Here is a 14,339-nt window from a genome sequence, read left to right as displayed (position 1 = left end):
TCATTATTACCTCACATCTTACAAGAGAAAAAATTGAATAATAATAAATTTATAAAAATATGAAGCACAAGAATACATTTTTTGAAACAAGACAAGACCTCAATACAAGACTTAATCCTTTTCTACAATCTTCTAGAACGTTTTTGCATCTTCTAAAAGTTTCTAAAAGATACTAGGTCTCTTGGTATCCATGAAATAAAAAAATATTAATATTTAATTATCAACTATAATTATTAATTATTAACATTCAATGATTATTTATTTTATAATCATTATTATTATTAGATTTTATAATTAGTTTATTAATTTTAGACTTGGATTTTTGATTGAGCAACTCAAATCTCTTCAATTTTTACTGAGGCAAGCCACATTTAGTTTATACTAAGCTCATTTAAGATGGTTATTTACAAAGGAATTCTTTATAGGAAATAGATTTTCACTAATCTTTTCTTTAATCCTCCAATACAGTTTCATATTGCTTATCTCTATTTTTGTTTGTTTCCTAGTTTATTTTCCAAGGACGAATACCTTGGGAGAGATACTTATACATTTATCATTACATCTTCTTTGTCTATTCCTAAGCAATTGTGGATCATTGATATCTAGTGAGAAGAGTTTCAAAATAGAGAAGATAGCATAATGAATATTCAAGAAGTTGAAGCAAGAGCTAGAATAACTTTTTAGAAAAATATATTATTCAAATTGTTGAAATATTTATTGTAAAATAATCATGAGTTCCATGGTGGCCTAGAAATTTTCAAAGACATTGCTAGGCCCATCTATTTATAATTATTCTATTAACATGTTATCGAGGGGTAGTATGTTTATCTTCAATCTAGAGGGGATCAACTTTAGGGTGTCAAAAGGGTTTAGTGAGAAATAGTGGAATATGTGATGCATCATAAAGTAAAATATGGGACCCGATAGGCACCAAGCCTAGCTCATTTGCCAATGCTCGCAATAGAGGCTACAACACTCACTTAGAGATGCCTATTTCTATGTTATGAGGGGTGTTTACACCCTACATATATTTGGACAACTCCTTGCTTGGAGTTCCAGATGAGGTAGTTAGGGATCATACTATGTTTGGTATATTGTGAGATTTCTCTAGTGAAGGTTCTAGTCACTCATGGCCATTGTGCCATGGAGGGTTGTTGTTGGGTCTTAGAGTGTGCTTAGTGTGGGAGAGGAGTTGTTTGGTCAGTATACATTTCTCAAATCTCAAACTATAGCAAATAATTATAAAAACAATGAAGTGGACATTTGAATGACGAATATTGAATTTACAATGTGCTCTAGGAATATATTCCTTTCAAATTCCTTGTGATGATGAATATGGATTATGAGGCACATAAGGAGCTGAGATACCATTTTGGCAACAAGCAAGTGGAATAATAGGACATGGATGACTATTTTTCGTGAGAGAGAGAGAGAGAGAGAGAGAGAATAGGTGACATAGGGATGGGAAAGAAAAAGGTTGAGAGAGAAATGCAAGAAGGGAAAATTGAGAGAGAAAAAAAGAGTAGAAGAGAAAATCCTAAAATCAATGCATGGGGAAAGAAGAAGCAAGGGAATGAACCACATAGCAACTTCACTTCCTTCATAGTGTTGCTCTCTACAACATGGTATGAAGCTCTTGCAAATTGGCCTAGTATTCTTGCATGGTTCGAAAAAAGAAGGGAAGTGTAACTTTGCTTTCTTCATAGTGTTGCTTTACAATAGCTCCGTGAAATAGCATGCAACTTTTATGAACCGGGTTGGCATCCGTTGAAGTGGGTTTGCATTCCTTGCATGCCAAATTTACACGGAGTGCTATTAGGATATACTAGCAACAACATTGACAAGTTGTAAGACAAAAGTCAATTGGTCAATGATTTAGAATTAGACATCATGTCAATACTTTTGATTATTTACATACTTAGATGCAACCACTTACACCTACAACATTGACTATTTGCAAGCTTGAGACAATTGGTCAACAAAAGGCCACAAAAGTAGGCATTTTGGTAATTGGTTAACAAATTGAGACTTTCATCTTTTACATATTCACATTTAACCCATGAAACTTGCTAATATACACATGCAAGATTGACAATTTTTGGCAAAGAGACAATATGTCAAATAGAAAATCAGATCTCATGGCACTTTGTCAACAAGTTGAAGACATTTCATTCTTTATATACTTAACTTCAATCCATGAGACATGCCACATCTATATGTTGATCTTATCTTATTGAGCCACCTCGATCTCCTACATTTAAAAATGTTTCCATGAGTACTATTTTGACTTTCGATGTTATTGTAAGTTTTGAAAGAGGAAAAAACAATTTTTTTTTGTAGTGTTGTTAACTTTAGTTCTCTTTTTTTACATATTGGGTACAATTGATCTCGCATTTGAAATCTTGAGCCAAGTGACGCACTATTTTCAGTGGCAAAAGCACGTGCGTCCCTCCCGACTTTCTATAAAGGAGGAGCCGCACTCAAGCACGCAGCTGCAACGTGCGGCGACCATAGTCTTTGCACATTGTTAAAACTGGCGATTGTAGGCTGGATGAAGGAGATGGCGCACGGGATGCTACAACACTCGAGGAGGAGCTGGCAGCAGCAGAAGGTCGCGTTGATGGCCGAGCTGCTCCTCGTTTTTTACTTTGCTGCAGTGGCGTCCTCCGCCGCCTCAGGTGAGCTTCGACTTATTAACCAGCTAATTATTGTGCCTTAACCTCTGATCCACCTGCACTAATTGACTATTGATAGGGCTCTTCTTATTCCCCTCCTCGCTTGTTCATATTGATTAACACACGCCGATCGTTTCTGCATGCTGGCGACGGCGACGTCGTGCCCTCTTTCTCAGCGTGCCCTCAGTACTGCCGGAGCGGCGTGGCATACACCACATGCACCAGCACGGGACCTGCCCATTTGAGCGCTGCGTGCGGCAACTGCTGCTTCCTCAAAAACGCATATCCTCACGCCACCGGATGCGCCTTTCACTCCCACGATGGAGACATCATCGCACGTTGCAACTGAGCCCTTGATGCTGATCATCAGCGTAAAGGAGGACCTGCAATAGCTACTATCACAATAAGGATAAGAATCGTTCATCGTTTCGTACATTTGTCTCTCCTCAAACGTAATCACCACAAGGGAATAATATAAATATATGGCTGGCTTGTGATTTGTGGGACGACGTTGCTCCTGCAGACTAAAATTACCGTACTGTTCTCTTGAATATTAGTAGTTCTCACTTGTAGCTTGCTCTTGCATAAAAAGAGTCTAAAAATAGCTATACTGTGACGGTTATACATGAGAGAGAGGGAAGGTTATACATGAGAGAGAGGGAAGGGGGAGATACTAACACATGGTCATCCAAACCTTCGTTGAAAGAAGAGCGTTCTGAAAGGTTCTCATGCGTATAAAATAGCTATATTGTGATGATGTCTACATCACAAGAAAGAGAGAACGGAGAGACATTGGCACATGACCATCCAAACCTTCATTGAAAGAAAAGGGTTACGAAAGGTTACAATGCATAGTTGGAAAGCTCATTTGGCCTTTGATATTTCTTTATAATGAGCCATGTGGATTTTCCACTGCCATATTAAGTAGAGAGTATCTCAAAATGAGCTCTTGTGCACATAAGGCAATTCGATCACTTTTGTTTCACATGCATGTAAAAGTTACACAATACAATAAACAAAATTTGACTGAGGAGTAGAGAATACACAAGATATATGAGAGGAATTGAAACTTCTTTAATTTCAAAAAAACTAATACAAAGATGGCTTTGTCCACCCGTTGTTGGAGCGTTTGGGGTCCAAAGTCTACCATGAGGTTAAGAGACAGTAGGGTGAAGGGAGATTTAGGGAGAGCAATTGATGAAGGAGAAGGGGTTCGAAGAAATAGGAGATGTAGAAGAATACTCATAGAGAAGAAGCGTGCCAATTTATTTCTGCATCTTGAGAAGATAAATCCCTTGTAGACCAACAACGTGCATCAAACAATAGCTTCTTCTCTATTGCTCAGATACCCAATCTGATGCTTCCATTGCCTCCGAAGGGGGGGTAAATTAGTAGGACATATGTTCAGAATTCTCCCAGATCACTCCTTCTTTTCCTCCGAGTTCAGAGTGTTGTTTACTGCCTGTAAACTGCGATCTCACATCGCACGATTTCGCCAATCCTTCTTTTTGCATAAAATTTTCCAAAAAAGACTAAAAGCCATTTGATTTTTTTTAAAAAAAAACATATTATCCTATTCTAGAAGTTGGCTACAACTTTTGTATATTTACAAGAAATAATATCCAAAATAGGCTAAACTTATCCAAAAATCTAGTATTTGTGAACTATCCATACTAGGGACATTGACACTAATGACTACTATGGCATTAACTCTCTAGATCGATAAGAAAGCTGAAGAACGATACTCTAGAGTTTTTCACACTTTGTCCATGTAGCAGTACGGCATCCACACCCTCTTAACTTGCACATCCTTCGGCATGTTCCAAAGTCTTATGGATCTGGAGTGTCAGAAGAAGTATCATCTACCATGTCAATGTCTTCATCTTCTACCTCTTCTTCTTCCATATTCTCATGTTCATGCTCAGTATCCAACTCCTTCAACGCATATGCTGAAGACTTTCGATACTTAAAGAGCTTGATACGTTTTCTAGCCATTGTCAAAAACAAATCTTACCACATATGGATCAAACCACGGCTTTGCCATCTTTCGACTAGCACTATGTTGATTTTCCAAGCTATTGTCATAAACCAACACCCAGTACCCTTCTTATATAGCTCATGGTCGAAGTTTGTGTTGCTTGTCAAACCTCTTATTATTATTGATCCTTGTAGTATTCAGCTTTTTCATGGCTGTCTCAATGTCTTTAGGCTTTCTTTCTAACTATCTAATGTGTAGGATCAACAACTCTTCTCTATTCAAACCCTCTTCACATGATGGTAGAACACTCCAAGTACCAATAGTCTCCTCAATAGGAATGATTGGCTATTTTCCATACATTAATTCAGCAAGCATATACCCTGTAATTGCACTATATCTTCCTAGAGGCACTACCATAGCCTCCACTTACAACAATGCTATTTACAAACCCTTAAACTCTCGTGCATTACCTGGCATGGGATTATCCCGCAGCCTATCTTGACTGCAGGGATGATTCACACAAACACCAAGAAACTATACCGCCTTTGTATTGTCTTTACTCTAAACCTGAGCATATGAAGAACCATCATCCAAGGCTATTTGCCTTGATTCTGAAATGTAGGGCTGTCCCAAAATCACCGGATAACTACATGAGTCCTGCACAAAAAATGATATTCATCCCTAACATCTCCGATAGTCACAAGCACATTCGAATAAGCCACATAAAGATCTCGTGATGAATTGTTTGCTACTCGCATGCGCCATTCCATATCTATATTAATCAACAAACCTCCATTTTCATACAAGTTGCGTGCCATAACATTGATTTTGAAACCATGATCCAAGAGAGCTATGGAAGGCATCTCTCTTTCTCCCACTTTAACAATTGTCTTTGTTATAGTACGAGCCCGATGTGTTCCTGAATAATGAGTGCTTGGAATAAAATGAGCATCTTCTTATTCATGTACTTGTTTATGGACATCCCTCTCTATGCTTACTACTACCCATAAAACCAATTTCAGCCACACAAGCTTGCTATCTACACTCCCATTTAACCCATTTTCAACATCAACCTACTCTAAATCAACATGATATGCATCATCATATTCCCTCTAAAGTTGTTTCTCTTGTCTTTCTCAACCTACATCAATGCTTGCGAAACTTCAGTATCAAACTGTCTTTTTCGTTTCAGCATATCAATGCTTGCATCATGAAATTCACGCTTCACGATTCCAAGAACTTCACCAAGTGTGAATTCCACTCTATTGCCAAGTATGTGATCTTCCAATACCTTTTTAAGTTTTGTAGCTATCTCAAGATCAAATTGTAACCTATAACCGGGGTGCTTGCCCCTTTTCTTCCCTTCTTGTTTCTTCTCTTGAGATGCATCCTCCATAACATGCTCATGTATGTGTTATGCTCATGTATGGCTTTTTCAATCTCTTTTTGCTGCTCCATTTTACTTCGAGTTATGCGTTTAGATGGTTTTTATGTGATTTGATTAAAATTACTGAGAATTATTTTTATCCCTCATTTCATCCCATGATGACACCATTGACACATCAAAACCTCCAAAATCCATGATTTATCCTAAAACCATAAGTTTTGGGTTTTGCAGGTTTACGAAAAAATCAATAGACAACTAATCTTTGCTGATTTTCGTAATGCTTCTTATAAAATGGATCATTGGCAATCAAGAGCAATCATTTTCAACCATTTGCAATCAAGATCTATCATAAAGCAATGAAATTTATCAATTACTCATAAAATCGTGCTTTATCTCACATGTATCTCATATTTAGAAGGCCATTGATGCTCGGTAAATAGTTGTTAATGCTCCTCCAAATATTGATCTACACTCCATTATGTCTCAGCATCACCTCCCACAATCAAAATTTCTCAAATCAGCCCACCCCTTTCTCTCATAGATTAAACCATGGAAACATGCATCAAGAGGAGAGAGGAGAGACAAATTCTAAATTCTGAGATCTCCATCGAGGCAACCATTTAATGCGTGAAAGGCGGCAATGAAGAGAAAAACATTTAGGGAGTCTCTGAGTATGATTAGATAGTGTACTTGTTCTTAGCCTGCCATCACCTCTTTCAAGAACCATCATGAGAGAGGGGGGCATTGTTTCTCCTCAATGACCATTAAGAAATGGATCCCCCCCTCAATTAAAATTTTCTAATCAGGCCCTTTTTTTGGGCCCCAAAGGCCATGCCCACTTGAATGTTGGACAAATTTTGGCCTTTTAGGTGCCTAGCTTTAGTTTCTTCTCGTCTAGCATGACTGATTCGAGATTTGAAAAATTTTGTGTATCCGGGTTGAAGCCCAAAATTTTTTAAAACACCTAACCTAAGCCTGGGACTTCATGCCTTGATTGCCGATCCCTAAGAAAAGAAAAATCCCACACAAGTATATAAACACATTTAGCACAGAGAGAAAGTACTTGTAAAGGAAAAATATCACCTAGACTTGGCCACAAGAAGCTTTTGCGCAATAAGAGGCTCCCCTAGGTTCCATTGAATGTGTATAGCATAGCACTAAAACAAAACCATTAACCACACCTGCACTAGATAGACACATGGCCCTCTTGGTCTAATGAAATATAGCACTTCACTATAGAATAATTGGCCGTCTTGGCCTATTGAAATAAATCATGAAAGAACGACCATTCAATAACGTACTACTGAAACAAACCCTTGGTCCTGACATAACTCTACTAAAGCATAAGACCAAGGTTGAGGGCTCCTCTTGCCCTACACAAGTACATCAGGTTATTGGCAAATCCCCTTGTATAAATAGCAAGGGGGCGTCTAACAAATATGATAATAAATGATCGTATGCATCCATGATAGAATGGGAAGATGATCAACACACCTAATTCATAATCCATACTAACCAACGGTAACCAAAATAGGACATGTTAGCAAGAAATCCCCAAAGTAGCTTTGAGTTGATACTAGGAGGCAATTGTAAGAGCAAGCTAACACCACAATTGAAAAAGATATCCTCAATAAAAGCATAATTGGCCAGGGAATCTACAAAGAGATTCCACAATCGGGGAATAAGCTAGCAAGTCATTACCTAAAAAATATGCATCATATCCAAGGCTGCATGGTGGTGCATCCACAAAATAGGATCCCTCACACTATAGATCCCATTCAATTGATTGATCACTAACTACAAGTCACCTTTTACCAATAACTAACAGATACCACCATGTCAAGATGCATTCAATCCTATGATTAAGGCCTTGTATTCTGCCATGTTATTTATAAAAGAAATTCTAAGATATGCTCCCATTTTCAAAATAACTCTATGCCATGGATCTTTAATGACCACACTAACACTCACATGCTTAGAATTCCCTCTCGAAGCTCCATCAAAATAAAAAGTATAGACCCAATCTTCATTGATAGGCCACTCCATACTAATGAGCTCACTCGTACTTATGATAATTAAAGTTGAATTGAAAGAGGAGATGTGTAACAAGTACAATCCCTCCTTCCTTGTTGAACTTGATAGGAACATGCGTAAGAGTCCTTTGACAATGGTGGCACTAGACTTTAATATCCCATGTGAAAGATCTTTCTTTCCACTTAATAACCTAATAACCTTTACTCCACCAGATCATTGGACCTTGGTGGTAGCACTACTCTAAATATGAATGGTCAAGGTAAGGAATGATTCTTCCCATCTGATTGTCTTGGTACCTACTGCAAGCTAAAGCTAAATCCTCAAAGACCTATATAGGCACCAAGCCCAACATCAAGCCTTACACGTAGTAAGGCTTCAATTTATTAAAGTTTAACTTATTTTTATACTCTACTCCATGTAAGTCTGCTAAAAGGGTTGTACAGTCATTCTTTCCTATACATATAATTTTATATGGCCCATCCCATTTGGATTCTAGTTTACCAAGAAATAGCTCATGACAAGCATTATAGTACATCATTATAGTAATAGATCCTGTAATCAAATTTCATCAAGATGTGCAAGAGATATAAATATTTCTCGCAATGCTTCTGTCTCACCCAACGAATGATTGAGAGCAAATTGCACAATGGGCAGCTCTATTTCCAATGGTAAGACACACTCTTTCCTATATACTAGCTTGAATCACTACAAGATATAGGCCTTTTACCGATGTTAAAAGTGACAAAAATGTAAATAAAGAAGTTTTCCCCTGTCGTCACAAAAAGTGTCGTTATTGGTGACGCCATAGAACAGTCGATATTACCGCCGTTATCAGCATTGCTATTTGCGTCAGTATCAGCATCGCAAATGCGACGCTGATACCAATTCAAATAACGACGTTGATAACAATGCTTTGTGATGCTAATAACGACGCTAATAACGACACATGCAGGTAAATTTGCGATGCTAATAGCAACGGTAACAGGGAAATAAAATTTGTGGCAAGGCAGCAAGCTGCCCTGCGACATATAGCACTATATGCTTTATTTGGGCCATACAAAATAGTTTCTGCACTGTGTAACTAATACATAGAAAATGTGTATACAGATCAAGCAACCAAAAAAGAAGGGTGTGTGAGCTCTAGGGATCCAAGGGAGAGCTCTACATCCTTGCCATCCGAAATCTCATCCCGCTGCAAAGGAGCATCAAACAGACTTTGCAAAAAAAGAAACAACTACACATCAGTCCACTATACAATAGTGCATTCTAATTAAACATGGTAACTATGGACAAGAAATATGAGTGACTTACAGGGCCGCCACGTGTATACAATCAGTCGATCAATGTAGTGAGACCATGCCTCTCTGCATATCGAGTCTCAAGGCCGGTCAGATCGCAATTTGTAATGGAGTGCTGCAAAAGAAAAAAATACTAACTGTTAGAAACATGATTATCAGTACAAAGGATATTGCAAAAAAATAAGCAAGCAAAACAAAAGAAAAACTTGCAAAGTCCTCCAGATATGTCTTGTGGTAGCCACTCCCAAGATGATGGACCACTCCGGCCTCTAGTCGTGCCCTCACTGCCTCGCGCTACTGACTCCAACGTCTTGGAGAATTTGTCCATATTTTTGACTTTGTAGTGGTCAGGGACGAGTAAGCTAAGGATGAGATGTCCTTTCTTCATAGAAAGCCATGGAGAGATATTGTAGTTGACAAGGACTATAAGCCACACACTGTAAGAAGTTGAGCACAGACCGAATGGGTTCACGCCATCTATTGCAAGACCGAGCCGAAAATTCCTTGGCTCTCAGGCAAAGCCTGGGAAGGTAGAGTCAATGTGGCTCCATGCGCGTGAATCTACTGATATTCATTGAACTCCATCTGTGGACCTATTGTGTGTATGCCACATTGTCAAGCTCGCCATGCCGGACGTATGAAACATGTGGTTTATGCAGGGGATAAGTGAAAAATGTCTAAGAACTTTTTGAGGGATGGTTTACCCTTGCAAGTCCTATCGATACCTGTGATGACCACACTTTGGACATGTCTTCATAGTCTCGTATTCTTCTCGGAATAGTATGCAATCGTTGATACATGCATGGATGCTATTATAGTCCATGCCAAGCTTTCATAAAACATGTTGTGCATCATCACGAGACTCAGGCATGGTATTTGCATGTGGTAATATATGATATTTTAGTAACTTGAAAAAAATCATAAAATACCTTGAAAAATCACAAATATTTTTAATGATAGTGCCAAAAAGAAATCAACGAAGCGTACATACAAGGTACCTGAACAACTCGGTCACACTTGCATCACTCCACTCATATTTTGCTTGCACACGAATCAAAAGTCTCGACATCCATGGGAATCAATGCATCAATCATTGCCTCCATCTCAAGATCCAAGATTGTAGGTAGGTCTGGAAGGCTGCCTATCTTCTCTAGTATTGATGGTATAGATTGGGTAGTACCTTTCAAGTGGTGGATTGGCTCAGGCACTCCATCCATCACATGCCCACAAACTCTTCTAATTGTCTGTAAAGGGTGCACTCCTCCTTGGGACGAGACGTCACCTCCCTGGATAGAACATTTGCCAGCCACACCCAATCTTCTTGTATATGTACTACTACTACTACTACTACCACCACAACCACGACTACGATCACGACTACCACTTCCACTACCACTACAATAAACAAGAAAATAATGAAAAAAAAAGAAAAAACAACAACAATAAAGAATAAAAGAAAAAAACTGCTACTACTACTACAACAACAAACAAGAAAACAACAACCTCTCCCTCCTCTCTCTCCCTCCCTCTCCCTCTCCCACTCTTTCTCTCTTTCCTTATTATGTTTAATGTTTTCTCCCTCTCTCTCTCATTCTTTCTTTCCTTATCTCTTCCTCTCCCTCTCTCATTTCCTCTCCCTCCCTCTCTCTCTCCCTCTCTTTCTCTCTTTCCCTATTATGTTTAATGTTTTTTTCTCTCTCCTCTCCCTCTCTCATTTTCTTTTCTCTCTTTCTCTCCTTCTCTCATTTCCTCTCCCTCCCTCACCCGCTCCCTCTCTTTCTCTCTTTCCCTATTATGTTTAATGTTTTTTCTCTCTTTTTCTCTCTCCTCTCCCTCCCTCACCCTCTCCCTCTCTTTCTCTCTTTCCCTATTATGTTTAATGTTTTTTCTCTCTCCTCTCCCTCTCTCATTTCCTTTTCTCTCTCATTTCATTTTCTCTCTTCCTCTCCCTCTCTCATTTCCTTTTCTCTCTTCCTCTCCCTCTCTCATTTCCTCTCCCTCTCTTTCTCTCTTTTCTTATTATGTTTAATGTTTTTTCTCTATTTTTCTCTCTCCTCTCATTCTCTCATTTTTTTTCTCTCCTCTCCCTCTCTCATTTCCTTTTCTCTCTTCCTCTCCCTCTCTCATTTCTTCTCCCTCCCTCACCCTCACCCTCTGTTTTTCTCTTTCCCTATTATGCTTAATGTTTTTCTCTCTCCTCTTCCTCTCTCATTTTCTCTCCCTCCCTCACCCTCTCCCTCTCTTTCTCTCTTTCCCTATTATGTTTAATGTTTTTTCTTTCTTTTTCTCTCTCCTCTCCCTCTCTCATTTCTTCTCCCTTCCTCACCCTCTCTTTCTCTCTTTCCCTATTGTGTTTAATGTTTTTTCTCTCTCCTCTCCCTCTCTCATTTCCTTTTCTCTCTTCCTCTCCCTCTCTCAGTTCCTCTCCTCCCTTTCCCTCTCCCTCTCTTTCTCTCTTTTCCTATTATGTTTAATGTTTTTTCCTTCCTCTCCCTCTCTCATTTCCTCTCTCTCCCTTTCTCTCTTTCCCTATTATGTTTAATGTTTTTTCTCTCTTCCTCTCCCTCTCTCATTTCCTATCTCCCTCCCTCTCCCTCTCCCTCTCCCTCTCTTTCTCCCTTTTCCTATTGTGTTTAATTTTTTTCTCTCTTCCTCTCCCTCTCTCATTTCCTCTCCCTCCCTCTCTCTCTCCCTCTCTTTCTCTCTCCCTTCCTCTCCCTCTCCCTCTCTTTCTCTCTTTCTCTCTTTCCCTATTATGTTTAATGTTTTCCTCTCTCCCTCTCCCTCTCCCTCTCTTTCTCTCTTTCTCTCTTTCCCTATTATGTTTAATGTTTTCCTCTCTCCCTCTCCCTCTCCCTCTCCCTCTCCCTCTCCCTCTCTCATTTCCTCTCCCTCCCTCTCCCTCTCCCTCTCTTTGTCTCTCATTTCCTCCCTCTCTCAATACACACGAACCAAAAACAAGTAAAAGAGAGAGAGAAAACACAAAAGCAAAGCAAGAATGGACAATGCACTCACCGTAAAGGCTCGAAGAAGGGTTTGGCGGCTCTTCTTCACGACGGCGGCTCCTCTTCGCCCTCCGTACATCTCCTTCTCTTCTTCATGAATGATGGCGGTGGCGATGAGAAGCCTTCTTTCTCCATCTTTCTCTCTTTCTCTCCCTCTCCCTCTCAAATGCAAGATGTTCGCTCTCCCTTTTGCTCTCTCTTTCGTGTATGCACGCAAAATAACGCGCTCAAGTTTTGGCCGTCGCTATGCCTCCATATCCTTGTAGTGAATGGGGTATTGCATGTAGCTCTCTTAAATGTCATATTGTAAGCCCAAACTGCTATATACAATTTCTTGTCCCAATCTCGCTTACTTTTTAGACACTACCTTAGATAAGATCCCTACAAGCTATTTATTTGTACTCTCAACTTGATCATTTACTTATGGATTATATGGGGTGGTTTTATTATGTTTAATCTTCAAAACTTCCATTAAGGCTACTATAACCTTATTCGAAAAGTGTGTCCCTTGGTTAGACACTAACTCTTGAGGTGGACCAAAATGGCAAACAATTTACTTTATAATAAAACCAGTTGTCTCCTTAGCATTATCCTTCATCGTTACTTGAGTTCAAACTACTTTGAAAAGTAGTCTGCCACCACAATGATATAACGCTTCCGCATAGTTGATGAAGGGCATATTGGTGCAAGAAAATTGATACTCCATTTTTCAAAGGGTAACAAAACCAAAATAAGATTCACTAGAGCTGCTTACAATTCTCCCTAGCATCTTGTCTTTGATAGACATCACAATGCTTAACATAATTGAAAGCATCATGGAAAATTGATGGCTACCAATAGTGCATAGAGCTTTCTGGGTAGTAAGCCATCAAGAAAAATGTTCTCCCCATGTTGAATCATAGCATTCCTCAAGAATAAATGATACATCCTTAGGTACTACACATCGATGATAAACCTCATCCACACCTATGAGATACAAGACACCTGCTATAATAAAAAAGTATAGTGCTTGCCTCTTGCTCTTTCTCTTCTCAGACTTTGATAGAGCAAGTTCATCAATTAAATAGATAGTTAAACGATATTATCCAATTAAATAGATAGTTAAACGATAACAAGTTTGTCAATGGCAATGTTCTTTCTGCCAATGCATTGATAAATCTTTGATAGTATCACACTGATGATAGAAAGCTATGTACTTCTTTTGGAGTGTATGGCGGGCTCACAGCAATTATGACCTTTATCTTTTCAGAGTCCATCTCGTGATTACCACTGAGCTAACCATATGGCCTAATATGTAACAGCCGATAGGGCACCCCAAAGATGCCTTTCATGGATTAAAAACAGTACAAAACTGTCTGCAACACTCAAAACATTTCCTTAAAATCATCAACTGTCTATCCCTTATGGTGGCTACTCCCAGATCATCGATGAAATCTTTTGATTCCTTTAGGGAGATGTCACCAAAAGTCTTATCAACTGTTCTTTGCCAAGAACCAAGAGCATTGCATAACCCAAAGGCCATCACGTTATACACAAAGATACTAAGATGAAGACAACGATAAATATCATTTTCAGCTTATCTTCCTTTGCAATAGCCATTTGGTTGTATCTAGCAAAGTAATACATAAATGAATAGATTTTCCTACCCTCTAATTAATCTAAAATCTGATGAATGAATGGTAACGGATAGTTATCCTTAACCATCTGCTTATTAAGCTCTTTGAGATCTACACAAGCCAAATTTGATTATTATTATTCTTCCTAATAATGACTAGTGAACACCACTCTATGTGTTGTACCAGAAATATCATGCGAACTTTCCATAAATTTTTCAATTCCTTGAATCGCCTGTCCCTTAGTTCGAAAGGCATATGCCTTACTTTTGGACACACAGGATGACTACCTTCCTTTAAGGGAATAGTATGAATAGCCAAGCTGGCAGCAATACCTCTCAGCTCAAGC

The 14,339-nt window shown here is 38.9% G+C and overlaps 1 long non-coding RNA gene across 1 annotated transcript; it reads left to right on the top strand.

Moving 5' to 3' along the window:
- The first annotated feature begins 2,483 nt into the window (after window positions 1–2,483).
- On the top strand, window positions 2,484–9,951 carry LOC148022845 (uncharacterized). The gene is made up of 2 exons (XR_015693552.1): window positions 2,484–2,678; window positions 2,852–9,951. It is a non-coding gene; the product is annotated as an uncharacterized LOC148022845 (long non-coding RNA).
- Window positions 9,952–14,339: the final 4,388 nt, after the last annotated feature.

Source organism: Lygodium microphyllum, chromosome 16, assembly GCF_053477565.2.
Source record: "Lygodium microphyllum isolate KBCC chromosome 16, Lygodium_microphyllum_v1.1.10, whole genome shotgun sequence".
Lineage (NCBI taxonomy): Eukaryota > Viridiplantae > Streptophyta > Polypodiopsida > Schizaeales > Lygodiaceae > Lygodium > Lygodium microphyllum.
Note: the sequence above shows the minus strand (reverse complement) of the source record. Positions and strands in the feature narration are given on the sequence as shown.